Source organism: Balaenoptera physalus, assembly GCF_965194825.1.
Source record: "Balaenoptera physalus genome assembly, chromosome: 17".
NCBI lineage: Eukaryota > Metazoa > Chordata > Mammalia > Artiodactyla > Balaenopteridae > Balaenoptera > Balaenoptera physalus.
The window spans coordinates 45,159,770-45,181,732 of record NC_138895.1 but is presented as its reverse complement, the minus strand read 5'-3'; the positions used below and the strand labels follow the sequence as shown (position 1 = coordinate 45,181,732).

At 37.9% G+C, this 21,963-nt stretch overlaps 1 pseudogene across 1 annotated transcript in view; it reads left to right on the top strand.

Annotated features, from left to right (window-relative positions):
- Positions 1-21,359, top strand: part of LOC309646738 (small ribosomal subunit protein uS10 pseudogene) — a 39,659-nt pseudogene extending 18,300 nt beyond the window's left edge. Inside the window, exon 2 of the transcript in view lies at positions 17,261-21,359. The product of the transcript in view is annotated as a small ribosomal subunit protein uS10 pseudogene (transcript). The remainder of the gene's footprint in view (positions 1-17,260) is intronic.
- Positions 21,360-21,963: the final 604 nt, after the last annotated feature.

The window sequence follows — 21,963 nt, the reverse complement described above, 5'->3', positions numbered from 1 at the left end:
GATCCCAAGAATAACAGAGGCAAGCTAGTAGAGCCCAACCTGGGCGCTGGTCATTTGTGGAATGAATGTTGAGAACAGAGAGATTCCATAAGAATGTTTTGATAAGGAATAAGAGCAATACTAAAAGTGAAAGAAATAGAAAAACAGGGGAGCTGATGTATGGGGACCTACAACTCTACAAATGTAGAAGACATAAAACCATATATACAAGCCATTTAGCAACCATTTAAAGTTATAGAGTCAAGGTTCCCATAGTGAATAATATCTATTCTCCCCAAGGGCAGGAGAGATCTCAGTTCCTCGTTTCTTGCCTGAAAAACCAATGGGAGAGGAAGGTAAGGAGGGAAGATAAACACATATATGGATTCAGGTACAAAGAGACCCAATGGTTGCTTTAACTTGGGGCAGGCTTTAGTTTGCAGAATCCAGTCCATCAAGCTGCAGCTTCTCTCTTAACAACTCATTTTCCTACAGGGTAAAAATAAGAAAGTCACTTGGTATGGATCTTTTTATCCCAAATTTTATCTACAAATATAAATTGGATGGCTAGCAGCAATTGACTTGCATGGACTCCACTTGGAATAATGATGAAGTTCAAAAGGTTAATCAAGTTATTAACATTTTAAAAGAAGGGAAATTTTCTCTCCCAGATGGCTTAACAGGTGACTCCTATAAATTACACAGTACATTACAGCGGGCATCCGCTAGCCCAGTTATAGGAGAGAGTCTGTCAACATTTCCATTATAAAGCCCTATTTTCAGAGTTTATAACTCAGCCATAAAACTCTGCTCCAAGCTGGGCCTTGGCTTTGTAGTTGAATTCTCAGCTCAGCAGCAAACTCTTTTTTTTCTTCTTCTCCTTTTCCTTTTCCTTCTCCATCTTCTCCATCTCCATCCTCTCCTGTCTGCCGCCACCATCATCTCCTCCTCTTCCTCCTTCTCCTTCTTCTTCCCATGGTGAAAATGTTTTTTTAAAAACATTGCTCTACATTAATTAAATTAAAGGAGGACTTGCACATAGGGAACCTTCCAGCCACTTCATATTGAAGCACATTTTTTAATGCTCAGGTATTGAGAGGTTTTTTTCAGAAGCTATTAGAAATCAAGATTTTTCTAATCAAGGCCTGTGTCACAGTCCTTGGAATCATAATAAAGATGTAGAAGCAGCCACTAGCATTTTTGAAGGGGTGAGTTTTCAGGAGAGGGGATTTTATCTTAGAAATGTTTCACCTGATTTCTTGAGTTCCAAATGTCCATATTAATCCCATATAAGTAACAGCATATATCTTGTAATTTCATCAACACGTGCATGGGGTTTTGGAGAACACAACATCAGCACAGCAACTTCCAGATGGCGGGTATGTGTGTGTTTACAGGCCACCAGGGTGGAGAGAGAGACAACACACAAAATACAAAGTGACAAAGAAGGTGCATAAGTGACGAGTGGAGGTCTGCGTTCCAAGTCTGGTCGGTCACAGCCTGGGGAGTTTTTATGGCCTATTCAAGGCTGTGGTGCAGACTAAACAAAGTTTCCTTTACTTTTACCATGACATCCTCAAAGACCAGGCCAGAGGGTGGGGAAGATGAAAGTGTACAGCCAACTCTGCTCAAAAGAGAGGCTGCTGCTTCACGGTGAAAGCTCTGCTGCTGACCTTAGAGCCTCATCCCCAGGCCACCTCCCAAAACCCATCTCAGACAGAAAGTCAAGTCACGTGGGAATTTCTCTGCACAGGCAGGGGAAGGGGGGGGTTCCAGAAATGGGGTTGAAACTCTCTCACAGGGGACAGGCAAAGATAGAGCAGGTCACAGTGGTACTTGGACAGTTTTCCCCCCAAACCTAGGCCAAGGAGGATGCATCTGAAAATGCTTAAGAGAGAGGGTGGTCTTTCTCATCACACCAGCATTTGTCTTGATGCCAACTCAGCCTCTCCTAAAGTTAGGTATCACCTTCCACCTGGAGGGAAGATGGCCCGGGGGCAAAGGGTAACTAATCTCCCTCTTTATCCAGGGAGAGACTTATCAGCCTCCTACATCAGAACAGGAGACTGCAGCTGTTGGATTGTCCAGGGAGTAGCATTTTGGCTTGAGAAATGTTCCAGTGGAGGTGTTAAGATTTATCTACTGAGCTCACCCCAGGCACATCTGTTGAAGAACCTCACTCACATATCCTATTCTCCCAGCCGATGGCCTTCTCACAGGTTTTTCAAATTTTTTTTCTGTTAACATACTTGCTCATTAGCAAAGTTATTTGGCTTGGAGGAAAACTGTGCCCCTTAAAGCTCATCTTTTCCTCCTCTTGAGTCCTGTAGTCATGTCATATTTGAATTTGTGATATACATCACTGTCATTTCCATAGCAATAGAAACAGCAGCCATTGTGAAAACAGGATTCACGATTCACTGAAAGAAAAGAACTGAAAAGAACTTCAGGGAACTGCAGGTCCAGCCTCCTGTCATAGACAGGTATACAGCTAAGCAGACCAAGGACTGCTTTCAATCAGCATGCTCCACCCTCGGGAATAGCTCACCTTTCCTCGCTGTTCTGTAACTAGATGTCTGACCATGTCTCTCCTACACAAACTAGCCAAGAGCTTCAGATGGCAGGGACCACGTCTTGGCCATCATTTTCCCTCTAGCATTTTACCCAGTGTCTGAGAATCGTGGATATTTCAATGAGTTTGTTGAATAATGAATATACCGTACATTGAGCCTATAATCAGCTTTACAGCCAAGATTTGTTCCTGGTGTGTCTAAGTATTTTCTGCTATAGTTTACATCTATTGAAACTCTGGCTCTACATGAAAGAAGTAAATTGTTCAAAGATATCCTTGAAATGGTTATTCATTCTAATGTCTAAGACAAGTTATTTATTCACCACCTGATTCTTTAATTGTCCTGCTTAAAAGTCAGCAAACTCTTTATCTTCATAACAATCCATTTTCTGCTAGAACAATGTACTCTATTTCTCTTTGAAGTTTTAAATTCTAACTGAACTCAGAGCACTGAGTGAGGATTCTGAAAGCTTCAGTTCTAGTTCTGCTTGTTGAGTGACCCCCTGCCAGGTAAGCAACTGCTCTGAGCCTCAGTTTCCTCTTCCATAAGATCCCTGCCTATTTCACAAGGGCCACTGTGAGGGAAAAACTAAAATAACATATGTGAAAGCCTTTGAAAATCTTAGTTGTATACAAGTGGCAATTATGAGTGTTACTAAAATTATTCAGGTAGGGTGTACTTACTGCTGAACACAGCGGATTGCTTGCCCACCCAGTGGTTACCAGCGCAGAATGATGGTTTCCAGTCACAATCTTATGTCTGTTAAAGAAAACCAGAACCAGACAGTAGTTAAAGCGGTAAAGACACATTTCATTCAGGAACTATTGCAATAGAGGAAAAGAGACCTCAGTATAGAACTGGGCTCAATTCCCAAAACAAGAACAAGTGAGGATTTATAGCCAAGGAGAGGGTTGGGAGGGTTGATGGATGGAAAATTACTAAGGGAAGACATCAAGGATAGGGGGAATTCTTGCTTAACTGACCCAAGGGGATTCTTGCTGCAGGCAGGTCAGGGTGATAAGGTATCGAAGATGGGGGATTCTCTCTAAACTGACTTAACAGGATTCTTGCTAAAACTGGGCTATACAGGACCAGGAAGGACTGGGATAGGGATAGGGACAGGGCCCAAAGTTGAGGTCTAATGGAGAATAGGGTTCAGAGGCGTCAACTAAAATTTGGACAAGGAGAGGGTCTTTGTCACATTACTAACTAACACTCAGCTTTAGCCTGTGGCTCTCCTCAGGTGTCTATTTTTGGCCATACTTGTGTCACTTCTCACCACCCCCCTTTAAATATATATATATATATATGTTTCCTGGGCCCTAGTTTAGGCAACACATGTCACCCAGAGAGCCAACCATGAACTGAAATTTCAGAATTTGAATGACATTTTAAGCATTGTAAGCAAGATGGAATTCAGCCTTCCATGTCTTTGTAAATGGAACATGTAAATATGTAGGTTCTAATTTATAGACTGAGAAGTCGACATTTCAAACTTAATTTTCCTTAAAGTGGAAGCCACCTGGAGTACATTTTTTTTAATTCCAAAGATCATGTGTTGTTTTTCTGTAATGAACTTCTTTCTTTTTCTTTTTCACTATTTTAAAGTCTAGTATTATTTCCCCTAACCCAGCAAAATGACAGTTGATCAGATACAAACTGAAATTTTTATTTGCCAACTCCATTATTTCATTGAAAATTCCATAGTAACCCAGAGTCTTCATTTTCTGAACGGAGTCTCTGGGTTTTCCTTTAGACCTGGTCCCATAGATATTCCCAGTAAGGGTCCAAGAGCCCTGGAGTTGACCATTCATCAGCCTAATAGACGCAGATACATTGACAACACAATTTTGGCCAAGTGGCCACATACCTGTCAGTACCAATTTCAAACTTTTTAAACTAAGAGCCCTGTAAGACTTTGCCCATTTTCTTCCTGTGCCTCTTCTACCACTTCCATCAAGGAGCCATCTGTTTTTCTTTTCTTGCCATCAGGTAGGGATTAGATTATGAGGAATCTGTTTTCTCAGTCCCCCTCTTTCAACCTCATATATCCCAAATCATTCTTCTGCCTCCTTTAATCTGTGTCTCTTTTCATGCTTTAGCTTTCCTGATATTTCCCTTCATAAGCAGGCAATGCCTACACATTCATCCCTCAGGTTTTTCTTGAGATCTGGGATTTTGCTGAGCCTCCTTCACAACGTTTGATTGAATCAACAACAGTGATAATAGCTATGAGACCCTGCTGTGAGCTGGGGGTTTGATGTAGTTGTTTTTAATCCTGATAACCCGCAGGATATGTATTATTATCTCTGCTTTACAAAGAAGGAGCAGAAAGCCCAGAGGAAATAAGGGAATTGATCAAGGTCACACCTACAGCTGGACAGATTAAGGAAACTGTTTTTGATTCCAATTTCTGTGTTATTGCTATTAAACTAAAGAGACTTGCTATCCCATTTGTCTTCTCTTATGTCCCTGTTTCCATTCTTCTTCCCATGTTCCCCTTCTCTCAATTCACTACCAATCTTGTCAACCATGTAAGTGTTCAGTACATTAACTTTCCTTTTTCTTCATTTTTATCCTACTTTCCCCTTCACTGAACCCCTCCCCAAATCCTTTCTTCATTTCCTCCCATAGGGATAATTCAGTTCCCCAAATTTACTCTTCCTTGAGGAATCACTGGACGAACAAAATTAAATCTGGAGCAGATAGAGAGCAGACCCAGGTTTGGGGAAGCCTGAAGCATATATATTCTGAGAGATATCTTTAAAAGAAATAATGCAAAATTACTAATATAAAATTAGGCAGACATATAAGTATTTATTTAAAATGAGAAAAGAAATTACAACAAGCTACAAATTTACAAAGCTAGGAAAAATCACAAAATCCAGAAATTCAACATAATATTTTTATTAACTAAGAAACTGACCCTCCAGAAAGCAGGCATAGTGGGAACTTACCTCAACATAATAAAGGCCATATATAACAAACCTACAGCTAACATCGTTCTCAATGTGAAAAACTGAAACCATTTCCTCTAAGATCAGGAACAAGACAAGGTTGCCCACTCTCACCATTATTATTCAACATAGTTTTGGAAATTTTAGCCACAGCAATCAGAGAAGAAAAAGAAATAAAAGGAAGCCAAATCAGAAAAGAAGAAGCAAAGCTGTCACTGTTTGCAGATGACATGATACTATACATAGAGAATCCTAAAGATGCTACCAGAAAACTACTAGAGCTAATCAATGGATTTGGTAAAGTAGCAGGATACAAAATTAACGCACAGAAATCTCTTGCATTCCTATACACTAATGATGAAAAATCTGAAAGAGAAATTAAGGAAACACTCCCATGTACCACAGCAACAAAAAGAATAAAATACCTAGGAATAAACTTACCTAAGGAGACAAAAGACCTGTATGCAGAAAACTATAAGACACTGATGAAAGAAATTAAAGATGATACAAACAGATGGAGAGATATACCATGTTCTTGGATTGGAAGAATCAACATTGTGAAAATGACTCTACCACCCAAAGCAATCTACAGATTCAACGCAATCTCTATCAAACTACCAATGGCATTTTTCACAGAACTAGAACAAAAAATTTCACAATTTGTATGGAAACACAGAAGACCCTGAATAGCCAAAGCAATCTTGAGAAAGAAAAATGGAGCTGCACACATCTGTACAATACTTTTTGTCCTACATCTTTTGGCTGTTAGTTTGATTGTCTCTTCATATGACAAAAATATTGTAATATTATTTTCTATATAAAACTTTTTTAATTCAGAAAAAATTTAAATTCCACTAGAATAATAGTTCAAAATTTATTTTTCATACTTGATAGCTTAATATAGTTTATTTGGGCTTAATAACTATTACTGGTAATGATATGCTAAGATGCTATTCAGTATGCTAGAATGCATAGCACGTACAATGCTACATAAATGTTGTCTATAGTACAGCTTCAGCTTGTGCCCTACAAATATAGAAATTCTGATGAATTCTATTTCATGTAGTTCTCATTAATAAAAAGAAGAGGTTGTATAGTGCTTTTACAATTGCAGGTACTGCATTTAGGAATATAATTTCATCAAGAAAGAAAACTTCCATTTTGTTTAAGCATTGATGAGAATTAAATTTATGGTTTACGATTTTGCACATCTACAGTGTGAAAGAATTTTCCACCCTAGCTTCTAGCTGTTCACATTTTAAACTGCTCCTCCTCCGCCTAACATGTTAGGCAGTGCTGGGCACTATGACTTTCTTCTTGCAGGTTCAAGTTAAAACACTGGGGGAATCATTTCAGTGAGCAGTATTTCTATGTTATTCCTACATGGGACAGCTAGAAAACTGTTCATGGAATAGATTACAAACCATAAACATATCTTACAAAACCCCAACTAAGTGAACCTTAACTCAACTTCTGCTTAGCTGGATCCCAAAAAATGCCCATTGCCCCTCCATTACCATCTAGTGTGAGAAGAAGGACAGAGGGAAATTCAGAATGGAAAGAGGCAGTCGTCTTAACCAATTGCAGTTAAAATATCTTACCTTTGCAAATTTTACAAAAACTATGACCATATAAACACACTTATAGGTCCCCTCTCAGAGCCCTGGAAGTGGTCTGTGCAAGCAAGAGGGACTCAAATATAAGTTTTATACCCTTCTAGGTACATCTGTCTCTGGCAGTTAGTCACCAAACCAGCTTCCCTAAACAATCTTCAAGACACTCTAGAATGAAAGGTATGCCCAACAAAACAAAAGCAGGGTTATCTAGCAAAATAAATGTTTTAATAGAATTAAATCTTATTGATGAAGCTACTAAACCCAATAGACTTTAGAGTCTTTGATTATAGACCATTTTATTGTGTTTTTTCATCTGTAGATAAATACCCATATAATATAGTAAGTGCTCAATACAAGTTTTGTAAATTAATGAATGAACAAATACATGAATTAATGAATGCTATTAAAAACCAACATTTGTAAATATATCCATGGTAAGTAAAATACAGTGTGAGGTAGGAAAGATAGAGTGCCACATTCATAATCATTGAAGCTGCAATGTCTGCCTCATACTTATCAAATAAGTTGTAATTCAAATGATGGTTTTTTCAACAGAGATTGTTGTCTGACAGTGAACAACAGTCTCTATCCAAATAAAAATGTTTTTAAGCACTCTTGGATGTGAATCCAATATGGAAATGGATTTGAAATAAACATTAAACATTTTACCATCTGTTGCCTTGCTGAGTCACTGAAAAATATCCTCCTCAAATGTTCATATTTTCAGATTAATTGGTCCATGGCTGCCAGGCATGAAGAAGAAAGAAAATCTGAAACTCAGTAATTCCACTAAGTTGTAAAAGATACACTACAGAGACACTGTTATTTGGGGATGAAGTTGTGGATTAACACTGGAGTCAAACCAGGGGAAACATTCCTAGGTTGTCAGAACATTTTATCCAACAATTAATCATAATCAGCACATCCCAATAACTTTGATTAATTTTATGCTTAATTTTTTATCTCAAAATTTCTACCAAAATATGTTTACTTTACATTACTAATCTCTGGAGGATCATCTTTTTAACGAGCATCAGAAATTTAAGGAAGAATTTGGAGTGAGGGAAGGAAAAGATAAAGGGGATAGAATAAGAGACAACTGGAATAAATGATGAATGAGTGAGATTTCCAAAATAGCAACAAACAAGGAGAAGAGAAGACTTTAAAATAATCAAAGAAACTATTACTCTTTCTCACATTTCAGTCATTCTTTTCCTCTGAGGAGTGTAGCACAAGCCAAAGAAGTTAGCTCCAATCTACTCAAGGCTCAAAGAAACAACACAAAGTTGGTTTCCCTCCTGCACATTCCCACCTCTGGCTGCCTCCAGAATTACCATTCAGCACTAACTCCCCCACATTTAAAGGCAGCCTGAGTCCTGAGACCACAATCCCAATTGCAAGACCTTCATGCTACTTTTGTAGGCTGAATGTCATTCTGGCTCAACTATGCTTTAGCTTCAGGGTATAGGGGTAAATATAAATGGGAAAAAGAAGCAAACACTAGGGAATAATTGCAAAAATGTCTCTTAAGAGAGGCAACACAATTTCTCTAACTAATAAGAATTTCAGCAATCCTAATCAAAATCTCAACAGAATGTTTTAGAAATCAAAACTAATTCCAAAAAAAAATGTGTCAGGAAAAGCAAAAGGACCTAGTACAGCCAAAATAATTTTGGAAAAGAAGAACAAAGTTGGGAGACTTGTAGGACCTAATTTCAAGACTTACTATAAAGGTACAATAGCCAAGATATCATGATATTTGTGAAAAGATAAACACATAATAAAGAAGATGTGGCACATATATACAATGGAATATTACTCAGCCATAAAAAGAACTGAAGTTGAGTTATTTGTAGTGAGGTGGATGGACCTAGAGACTGTCATACAGAGTGAAGTAAGTCAGAAAGTGAAAAACAAATACCGTATGCTAACACATATATATGGAATCTAAAAAACCCCAAAAAGGTTCTGAAGAACCTAGGGGCAGGACAGGAATAAAGATGCAGATGTAGAGAATGGACTTGAGGACATGGGGAGGAGGAAGGGTAAGCTGGGACGAAGTGAGAGTGGCATGGACATATATACACTACCAAATGTAAAATAGATAGCTAGTGGGAAGCAGCCACATAGCACAGGGAGATCAGCTCGGTGCTCTGTGACCACCTAGAGGGGTGGAATAGGGAGGGTAGGAGGGAGACGTAAGAGGGAGGGGATATGGGGATATATGTATATGTATAGCTGATTCACTTTGTTATAAAGCACAAACTAACACACCGTTGTAAAGCAATTATACTCCAATAAAGATGTTAAAAAAAAAAAAAAAAGATGAACACATAGGTCAATGGAACAAAATAGAGTCCAGCTATAGACCCATACATATATGGACAACTGGTTTTTACAAAGTGTTGGTAGATAAACAACACTCTCTTCAACAAACAGCCCTGGCACAATCGGATATCCAAGTGCAAAGAAATAAACTTTGACCCATACTTTGCTCCATGTACAAAAATTAACTTTAAAAATTCATAGGGGGTGGGAGGGAGGGAGATGCAAGAAGGAAGAGATATGGGAACATATGTATATGTATAACTGATTCACTTTGTTATAAAGCAGAAACTAACACACCATTGTAAAGCAATTATACTACAATAAAGATGTTTAAAAAAAAATTCATAGGCTTAAGTGTAAAACATGAGACTATACAACTTCTAGGAGATAACATAGGGAAAATATTTATGACCTTGGTTTATGTAAGATTTCTTACATAGAACCAAAAATAAAAATAAAACCATGAATCATAAAAGAAGAAAAAAACTAATAAATTGGCTTTCATCAAAATTAAAAACATCTACTCTGTGTTTTTTTAAATTTTTTTATTGACCTATATTTGATTTACAATTTGTGTAGCTTCAGGTGTACAGCTAAGGAGAGTATATATGTATATATATATATATATATATGTATATATATATATATATATATATATATGTATATATATATATATATATATATATATATATATATACACACACACACATACATATATATATTCTTTTTCAGATTCTTTTCCATTACAGGTTACTACAAGATATTGAATATAGTTCCCTGTTCTATACAGTAGGTCCTTGTTTTTTTACCTATTTTATACATAATAGTGTGTATATGTTACTCCCAAACTCCTAATTTATCCCACCCCACGCCACCCTTTTCCCCTTTGGTAACCATAAGATTGTTTTCTATGTCTGTGAGTCTATTTCAGTTTTGTAAATAAGTTCATTTGTATCATTTTTTGGGGATTCCACAAATAATTGATATCATATATATTTGTCTTTGCCTGACATACTTCACTTAGTATGATAATCTCTAGGTCCATCCATGTTGCTGCAAATGGCATTATTTCATTCTTTTTTATGACTGCATGATATTCCATTATGTATGAGTGTGTGTGTGTATGTGTATATATATATATATATATATACACACACACACACACACACATCTTCTTTATCCATTCATCTGTCAATGGACATTTAGGTTGCTTCCATGTCTTGGCTATTGTAAAGAGCGCTGCTATGAACATTGGGGTGCATGTACCTTTTCTAAATAGAGTTTTCATCTTTTCTGGATATTTACCCAGGAGTGGGATTGCTGGATCATATGGTAGCTCTATTTTTAGTTTTTAAAGCAACATCCATACTGTTCTCCACAGTGGCTGCACCAACTTAACATTACCACCAACAAAAACATCTTCTCTTTGAAAGATAAAGTTAAGAAAATGAAAAAAAATGACATAAACTAGGAGAAAATATTTGCAAAACATATGTCTGATAAAGGACTAATAATAAGAATATATAAGAATTCTTAATAAGAAAATTCAATAAGAAGAAAACAGTCCCATTTCTTTAAAAAAGGAGTAACATTACCAAGATGGCAACACAGATTATTCCCAACTTCAGTCTCCCTCATAAGAAGACCAACTAGCAACTGTCCATAGACAAGACACCACTGTAAAACTCCCAGACCATGGAAGTGAGGCTGAAGCACCCCCTTGGACCACAGAGACTGAGAAGGGTAGGAGGAGCAGCTACACTCTGACTGCATTGCCCCTCACCCAGGCCAGAATAGCACTCACTGACAGGACCCCCCCCAGGCCTAAGGTTTCTCCAGTGGGAAAAGGAGAGCCCAAGATGGACATTCATCTCCCCATGTGTTGTGGGTCCTTTCCCAGGAGGCCCATTTGGGTGTCACTTCACAGGAATCACAGGGGAAATCTGCAGGGCTTCACCACTGGAGATCAGACTGTGATGAACTAGAGGGCAGGGCTTACAGCAACCAGGGCTCAGATCTTGGTAGATCAAGTTCCCTCTCACAGCAGTGCCCAATTAGAGATCCCAGCCAACTGCTCATCTACAGAGCCAAGCCAGTGGTCCCATTTGGCCAGGAAAATTGGTGTGCAGTTCTGTCTGATTCAGGATCCAAAACAATGAGCCTATCTGGGCTTGGAGCCTATGCTGTCACACCACCCAGGCAAGGAAGCTAATTCATAGCCCCACACATCCCTAGGTGCAGACTTCACCCTGACTGACCAGGAAACCTTGGGGGGGAACTTGGGAAGCAATGTAGCCCAGCAGCACTTGAGCAGAGAGCCCAGCCAGTGGTTCTGCCTGTCTGCAGAGCTCAGCTGGTGGCCCTGTCTGGCCAGGGAGCTCAATGCACAGTTCTGCATGATTTGGGTTCCTGGCCAGCAAGCCATGCTGGGCTTGGAGCATGTTCTGTTGCCCCGCCCAGGCAGAGAATTAGGTTCATGGCCCTACCTACTTTTAAATATAGCCCTCAGTCTCACCCAATGAGGAAGCCTTACCAGGTACCCAGGAGGCTGCACCCTATAACCAGCTGCAGAGTCACCCAAGCAGAGAGCCCAGCCAGAAGCTCTTCCCATCTGCAGAGCTTAGCTGTTGGCCCTATCTGACCAGTGAACAGTTCTACCTAATTCTGTTCCCCAGCCAGTGAGCCACGCCAGCCATGGAATCTGTTACATGGCTCCACTCGAGCTGGGAAACAAATCTGAAGCTCTGCCTAGGGCTAAATATATCCTCCAGTCCCACCTGGCCACAAATCCTAACCAGAGCACCTGGAAGCTGTATAGCCCTCTATAGCCTCACCAACATTGTCACTTGAGCAGAGAGCCCAGCCAATGGCCCTACCCATTGGCGGAGCTGAGCCAGTGGTCCCATCTTGCCAGAAAGTTTGGTGGGCAGCCCTGTCAGATTCAGGTCCCCAGCCATTGAGCAGTAATATCCGTGGAATATATTCTACAGCCCTGCTTGCACAGGAAAGCAAGTTCATAGCCCTGCCCAACTGCCAAGTATAGTATCCAGTCCTACCTGACTAGGAAGCCCAACCAGAGAATCCGTGCAACCATGGAGTCCATCATATAGCCTAGCTAAGACAGAGAACTAAGAAAGTAGTCCTATCCAGCTATTCCCAGCCAGCAGCACTTCCCTGGACTTTAGTGCGTGGGCAGTGACCTCACCAAATAGAGACACCCCCCACCAATAGCAAGCCCCGTCTACCCAAAGACACTGCCAGCTGACTAGTCCAGAACCCCAAGCAGAACTGACTAGTGAAGGATTGTCTCTGCCAAAGTGAACCTGTAAGGTCTGGAGAAGGGGTGCACTTACCCAAATGCCCAGATACCAATGCAAGGAATCAAGGATGACAAAGAATCAGGTAAACATGACACCACCAAAAGAAACTAATAAAGCACCAATAACAGACCCTAAAGATGAAGATCTATAAACTGTCTGATGAAGAATTCAAAAAATCCTCTTAAGAAGTTTAGTGAACTACAAGAGCTGAAAAATACAATGACTGACTTGAAGACTTGAATAGAGAGCTTCAACAATAGATTGACCAAGCAGAAGAAATAATCAGAGAACTAGAAGAGAGATCATTTGAAATTATCCAGTCAGAGGAGAAAAAAGAATGAAAAAGAGTGATGCAAGCCTATGAGACTTGTGGAACACTATCAGGAAAACAATATACATATTTTGGGAATCCCAGAAGGACAAGAGTAAGAGAAAGGGACCAAAAAAGATATTTAAATCAATAATGGCTGAAAACTTTCCAAACCTGGGGGGAGTAATAGACATCCAGATACATGAGGTCCAGAGAACCCCAAATAGGTTGAACTTGAAGATGGCTATAGGAAGACATATTAAATTGTCAAAGGTCAAAGACAAAGAGAGAAATATGAAAGTATAAGAGAAAAGTGACATGTCACATACAAGAGAAATTCCACAAACCAATCCCCATCCCCCCAGCCCAAATAAGACTGTGTGGATTTCTCAGCAGAAAATTTTCAGGTCAGGAGAGAATGAAAGGATATATTCAAAATATTGAAATAAAAAACTGTCAACCAAGAATACAATACCTGGCAAAGCTATCCTTCAGAAATTAAGGAGAGATAAAGACTTTTCCAAACAGACAAAAGCTGAGGGAATTTATCACCACTAGACCTGCCTCAAAAGAAATGCTAAAAGGAGTTCTTCAGGCAGACATAAAAGGATACTAATTAACATAAAAATATATGAATGCAGGTGTAAAACTCACTGGTAATAGTAAATATATACTCAAAGTCAGATTCTCTAATACTATGATGGTGGTGCATAATTCACTTGCAACTCTAGTTGAAGAGTTAGAAAAACAAATGTAAAAATAACCATAACTGCAATAATTTTGCATTGGATATGCAAAATAAAAATGTGTAAACTGTAACTACACTAACCTAAAATGTGAGTAGGGTGGGGAAAGAAAAATGTAAAGTTTAGAAATGCTATTAAAGTTAAGTTGTTATCAGCTTAAAATAGGATGTTATATATTTTATGTGAGCCTCATAGCACCACAAAGGAAAAACCTATAGTAGTTACACAAAAGATTATGATAAAGGTGTCAAAGCATACTGCTACAAGGTATCATCAAATCACAAAAGAAGAGAGCAAATAGGAAGCAAGGAACAAAGGATCTACAAAACATTCAGAAAACAATTAACAAAATGACAATAGTAAATCCTTAGCTATCAATTGTTACTTTAAATGTAAATGGACTAAATTATGCCATCAAAAGACATAGAATGGATGAATAATTTTTTTAAAAAAACCAACAATATGTTTCCTACTGAAGATACACTTTAGCTTTAAGACACAGCATGAGAGTGAAGGGATTGAAATGATATTTCAAGCAAATGGTAACCAAAAGAAAGCAGGGGTAGCTATATTCACCATTAGACAAAATAGACTTTAAGCTAAAAATGGTGAAAAGAGACAAAGAAGATCATTATATAATGAAAAAGGGGCCAATTTATTAAGAATATATGACAATTTTAAATATTTAAGCACTCAACATTGGAGCACCTAAATATATAAAGCAAATATTAAACAGACCTAAAAGAAGACATAAACAGCAATACAATAATAGTTGGGGGCCTTAATACCCCACTCTCAACAATGGATATATTATCCTGATGGAGAATCAATAAGGAAACAGTATATTTGAGCAATGTTATAGACCAAATGGACCTATCCAGAACATTCCACCTTACAAACAGCAGAATACACATTCTTCTCAAGCATATGTGGAATATTTTCTAGAATAGATCATGGTAGGCCACAATCAAATCTTAGCAAATTTAAGAATACTGAAATCATACCAAGTATCTTTTCTGACCACAGTAATATGAACCTAGAGATCAATAACAGGAGGAAAACTGGAAAAATCACAAAATATGGAAATTAACACACTCTTGAAAAGCCAATAGCTCAAGGAAGAAATTAAAAGGAAAAATTTTAAAGCATCTTGAGACTTTAAAAAATTGAAACACAATATACCAAAACTTACTGGATGAAGCAAAAGCAGAAATAAGAACATTTATAGTGATAAACACATACATTAAGAAAAAAGAGAGTTCTCAAATAAACAAGCTAACTTTACACCTCAAGGTACTAGAAATAGAAGAACCAACTAAGCCCAAAGTTAGCAGAAGGAAGGAAATAATAAAGATTAGAGCAGAAATAAAAAGATAGAGAATGTGAAAACAATAGAAAAGGAAAACAAAACCAAGAGTTGGCTCTTTGGAAAGATTAAAAAAATAAACAAACCTTTAGCTAGACTAAGCAAGAAAAAAAGAGAGAGGACCAAAATAAATAAAATAATAAATGAAAGATAAATAAAATTATAACTGATACCACAGAAATACAAAGGATCATGAGAGACTATTATGAAAAACTATATGCCAACAAACTGGACTACCTAGAAGAAATGGCTAAATTCCTGGAAACGTACAATATGCCAAGTCTGAATCATGAAGGAATAGAAAATTCAAACAGACCAATAATGAGTAAGGAGAGTGAAATAGCAATCAAAACGCTCACAAAAGAAAAAGCCCAGGACAAGATGGTTTCACTGGTGAATTCTACCAAACATTTACAGAAGAATTAATGTCAATTCTTCTCAGACTCTGCCAAAAAACTGAAGAGGAGGCAACATTCCCAAAGTCATTCTATGAAGCCACCATCACCCTGATACCAAAACCAGACAAGAATACTACAAGAAAAGAAAATGACAGCCAATATCCCTGATGAATATAGATCCAAAAATTCTCAACAAAATACCAGTTAACCAAATTCAATAGCAGATTAAAAAGATCACATACCATGATTAAGAGGGATTGATCCTTGAGATGCAGGAATGGTTCAAGATACACAAATCAATAAATGTAATACATCACATTAATCAAATGAAAGATAAAAATCATAAGGTCATCTCAATAGTTTCAGAAAAAGCATTTGACAAAATTCAACATCTGCTCATGATAAAAAAGAAAAATTCTCTCAACAAATTGATATAGAAGAAACATGCCTCGACATAATAAAGGCCATATATGACATGTCCACAACTAACATAGAGTTGGTGAAGGCTGAAACCTTTTCCTCTAAGATTGGGAAGAAGACAAGGTTACCCACTCTCACCACTCCTATTCAACAAGTACTGGAAGTCCTAGCCAGAAAAATCAGGCAAAAAATAAAATAAAATAAATAAAATAAAGAGCATCACAATTGGAAATAAGCAGAATTATCTCTATTTTCAGATGACATGATTTTACATGTAGAAAATCCTAAAGACATTACAAAAAGAAAACTGTTAAAACTAATAAATGAATTTAGTAAAGTTGCAAGATGCAAAATCAACATACAAAAATCAGTTGTGTTTCTATACATTAACAACGAATTAGCTAAAAAAGAAATTTTTAAAAATCCCAATAGCATCAAAAACAATAAAATACCTAGGAATAAATTTAACTAAGGAGGTGAAAGATCTCTACATTAATAACTATAAGATGTTAATGAAAGAAATTGAAGACACAAATAAAAGATATCCTATATTCATGTATTGAAACAATTGATATTGTTAAAATGTTCATACAACCTGAAGCCACCTATAGATTCAATGCAAGCCCTAACAAGACTCCAATATCATTTTTCACAGAAATAAAGAAAACAGAGGCAAGGAGTGGGGAGTGGGAGAATTGAGTGAAGGCGATCAAAAGGTACAAACTTCCAGTTATGAGGTTATGTACAGTGTGATGACTATCGCTAACAGTACTGTATTGTACATTTGAAAGTTGCTAAGCGAGTAGATCTTGAAAGTTCTCATCATAGGAAAAAAAATTTTGTAACTGTGTGAGATAATGAATGGTAATTAAACTTATTGTGGTGATCATTCTGCAATACGCACGTATATCAAATCATTATGTTGTATACCTTAAACTTATATAATGCTATATATCAATTATTTATTTATATTGTACACCTTAAACTTCTCAATAAAGCTGGAAAAAAATTTTAAACTCAAAAAATATTTTTAATAAATAAATAAAAAGAAAGTAACAGGATGTTGACTTAAAGAAAATGCACAACATGAGAGTTGCGAGTTAAGTTTCATTGGGGGCAAAATGAGGACTGCAGCCTGGGAGACAGCGTATCAGATAACTCTGAGAAACTGCTCTGAGGAGGCGAGGGGAGGAGCCAGGATATATAGGAGTTTTGCAGCAAAGAGCAAGGTAATCGGAAGTCAAAAGATTATTATTAGCTCTTGGAGGAAGACGCGGTCGCCGCTGCAGCGGAGCCTCGGGCCACCCGCTCCTGCCCCTGACTCACTGCTGTTCGCCCTCGCTGAGGAACAAGTCGGTCAGGAAGCCGTGCCGCAGCCATGGCTTTACAGATACTGGAAAGACTCCCGTGGAGCCCGAGGTGGCGATTCACCGGATTAGAATCACCCTCATCAGCCGCAACGTGAAGTCTTTGGAGAAGGTATGTGCTGACCTCATCAGAGGCGCAAAGGAAAAGAATCTCAAGGTGAAAGGACAGGTTCGGATGCCTACCAAGACTCTGAGAATAACTGCAAGGAAAACTCCTTGTGGTGAAGGTTCTAAGATTTGGGATCGTTTCCAGATGAGGATCCACAAGCGACTTACTGACCTGCACAGTCCTCTGAGATTGTCAAGCACATCACTTCTACCAGTATTGAGCCAGGAATCGAGGTTGAAGTCACCATTGCAGAGGCTTAAATCAACATTTTTAATAAACTGATAATCAGTTGTCAAAAAAAAAAAAAAAGATGACTATTAAATAAAGAAAACCAGATATCTCAGGTTAAGGAATTTAGTGCTTTTCTATGTATGGGAAGATGCAAGAGTCTAGGCTCACTGAAATCATTCCTTTGATATGCACCTTAGCTATCTGGGGCCTGTATTTTCACACCCTGAGTTGCTGCAGGGCTCGCCGCAGGGAGTGGCTGCAGTCTGATGGCTGCTAGGTGGCAGGTATTCTTTTCAGCCCTGAGTTTCCTCAGGACTCACCAGCTCACGTTGGAGGGCTGCAATCATTGGTGACTATGGCATCCTTTGTTTATTGATACGGCAGGAAATATTCCATTTATAAATATTCCATTCCATTTACAAATACTCCATTTATCAAGGAAAAGATTTGAACAAGATACTTTACCAAAGAAGATACGTGGAGCAAATACACGAAAAAAATGCTTAATATCATTCGTTATTAGGGAAATTAATACCAAAACCACAGTGAGATACCACTACATACTTATTAGATGAGCTTTAAAAAAAAGATAATTACCAAATACTGCTGGAGCAAGGAAAGCATAATGATAAGTAAAAGAAGACAAACTCAAAATAATTTAAATAATACAAATCATTTCTTTTATATGACATTCTATAAAACGCAAAACTAGAAGGACAGAAATCATATCAGTGGTGTGTAGGGACTGGAGTGGAGAGAAGGAATTATCTACAAAGGGAGTTGAAGGAAACTTTTGGGATGATGGAGATGTTCTCTATCTTAATTGTAGAGGCAATTACATGACTATGTAAGTTTGGCAAAATTCATTGAACTGTACACCAAAGAAGGGTGAATTTTACTATATGTAAATTATATCTCAATAAACCAAAAGAACAAGCACCACAATAAATCCAAAATTAATGGCATATAAATCATCTTGTGAATCATTATTTTAATGAAATTACTCAAATTGAATCAGGGCAAAATTCAGTGCATTATTTGAATTTTTGAAATGTTTTAGTGATAAATTTTCAGATTAATAGAATACATACTTCTAAAGTATTCACCACAGTTGTTAAAAGGAGAGGCATCATTTAGTATTACTGTCATTGATCAGCATCTATGGTAATTGCCTGTGACACATTAGCATTCATTATGCAAGAAACATTTCTTGAGTGTTACTAGCCTACAGGCCTAAAAAAACTCATTTCTCTTCAGTTCTGGGCCAATAGGATATGCTTCAGTCTTCTTCAATAAACTTTTATAAGGTAGGATCAAATGAGACCAAATCTAAGAAAAGTAACTTCAAGCTTAGTTTCAGCTGGTCCATAATGGTAGAGTTGTTTAATATTAGAAAGTAAAGCCATACAGTACGGCAATATTACAAAGACTGTAATTACTACACTTAGAATGAATGAAACTTATCAAAGACATTTTAAGTTGCCTAGATATCATAACTCTCAGGTTACTCAAAAGCAAAATGCTAAAAATATATTGTAAGATCTAAGAACATTATTTTAATAGTGAATGGGAGCAAATTACATATGTGGAATTTTTTGTCATAATCTCTGCCCTAGGTTTTAGTTCCACCTATACATTACATTTTCCCTACTTCTCATCTCCATGTTTGAAATAATCAAATAACCCTGTAATTTCCATGCGTTCTTGCTGCAAATATGAACTCACCAATGCTTCAGGAGTCGCCAAAAGACAAGCAATCTGTATAGAATTGGTTTCATGGGCATGCTACTTAGGTAGTCACACAGGTCCCCAGTTTAGAAGGACCTACATTTGGTGTGATGCTCTGCTATTGCTGTCTGGAAATTCTTAGTAATTTTTGAACAAGGGCCCCACATTGTCAGTTTGTACTGGTCCTCGCAAATTATGTAACTGGTCCAACTTTATAAATACCAAAACTGACATGAGGATTCTAAGTTACTCTTTACATAGTGTCACTTGGGTCATGCATTTGACAAAAAACTAACCAAATTTATCTTGAAACACTTTACTTAAGAACCTACAGCTGGAAAACTGGCAAGTTGAGGTCATACAATGTCTAGGAACTTCTGGTAAGATAGACATGTTGGAAGGACAATTCATTTGTCTGAGACTTTGGGACATCCATTTTCTACTCTAGTTAAAATAGGGTATAAAGAAAACTAGATAGATTTTCCTCTCATGTTATCAACTGTTGTTGTAAGGAAGCTCATATTTACACTTGGTGTTACCGAAGTTTTCATTTTAATGTTTGGTCAGTTCTTCCTCCTAAAAGGTTTCATATATTCATTCACTTATTCATTCATTCAATAAATATCTGATGAGTGCCTACTATGCACCAGGCACTGTGTTTAACACTAGACAGAAAATAGAAAAACAAAATTAAATAAAACAAGAAAACAGTGTTCTTCCCTCATGAAACTTAAAGTCACCGAATTAGTCACTCCCTATCTTCCCAATTATAATTTTGTTACATTTTCTCTCAGACATTGATTTTTAATCTATGAATCTGGGAGAACAATATGCTACATACCAACTTTTTCAATAGCAAAATAATATAAGCAATTGTGCCTTTTAAAATGTCAGATTTTACTATTTAATAATGAGAGAAAGTTGGCTTTTAAAAAAAGTGCCTGGGCCATGTGTAAGGTATCCAGTAAATGGTTAGCATTGCTACTAATATAAACCACGTCACCAATCTTCCCTTCGTATTAAGTGGCAAGAGCTATGATGGTCAGTCTCAAAGCTGGCTTCCAGCCCAGTCAGCCCCTGCAGCCAGCAGGGCCCAAGGCAGCAGTGTCTTTTTTAAGTGGGCTGAAAAGCATTTGGTTTGAATCTCAAATGCTGAGTCTTTCTGCAAGATGGCATATACGTAACGCAAGTGCTCTGGAGGGGAGCTGATTTTAAAAGCATTAGAGCAAGTGAGCCTTCTCTTAATCATGGTCCAAACGAAAACCAGTTGGTCCCCTGCAAACTTCCTTCATCCTCAGTGGTGTAGCTAGGGCTCTTTGGTTCTAGAAAAGCATCTCTCTCATGCATTAGCCATAACACAAAGCAGCAGATGCCTAATACCTACTTCCATATCAGCTCCTGGGCTGAGGAAGTGACAACTGGTTGGAATTAAGCTGAATCTGGAAACATCCTGGGGTTCATTTTTATTTGAGATTTAAAACTCAACAGGTGCCATTTTCTGGGCTTGGCAAAGGAGAGCAATGTAAAGGTATCAAATGGCACTCATATATTTGGACATGATTGAAGGGTCATATCCCCTCACAGCTCGGCAAGGGTGAATTTAGTTCCTGTAAAGCATACGGAGGCTTTAATTCCTCCCCTCAATGAAAATGTGTTATTTTATGTGCTCAGACTATCACCTCCTCCCTTGCTTTCTTAGAGAACATCTATTTCTGGTGGGAGCTGCCAATTTACTATCCCTCAATCTCACCCCACAGTTGGACACATGACCAATACGAGCCAATCAGAATCTTCCTCCAGATTTCTCACAAGATCTGGAGGGAAAGGGCTTCCCTTCCTCTCAGGTCACTAGACTGTAAGAATATAGGATCTTGGATTCCTGGAGTCTCATGAAGTCCATCAGCTGGAGAGAAAAAGGCTAAAAGAGAGAAGCAGATGAGGGAACCCTGGTTTGCCTGATAGACCAAATCATGTAGAGGCCAATCTCTCCTCTGCTCAGCCCATCATTTCAGTGCATAAACTAGGGCATCTCTCTTTTATGTTTTACTTTGTTTATGCTAGTTCAAATTGGATTTCTGACACTTTCAAGGAAAAGAGTTCTGATCAATTCACTACCTACTCTGAAGGCTGCATTTTTACAACCTGCTGGACATCAAGTAAATTCAAATAATATCCAGGAGGATGAGAGGGAACAAGATTCTCCAACTCAACGAAGCCTACTTCTAGCCAATTAATTTCTTTATGGTTTGTCAGATTCATAGCACCAAATTTATGGGAGCAATTTATTAGAACCTAAGGCTCTTTTCTGTGCAGAGTGGATCTGTCAATCAAGGTCCATGTGCTGACAGTCGGACAGGAAAGGATGCGGGGTGGGGAGAGAGGAGGCAAGGCATAACCAAGGGCCCTGCTCAAAGCCAGAACTTGGTCTATCATACAACTAACAAAATGAAAGTGTGACTAGGTCCATGAGCTTCCATTTATATTACTAGTTGTTTCCCTTCTCTAACAACTGGCT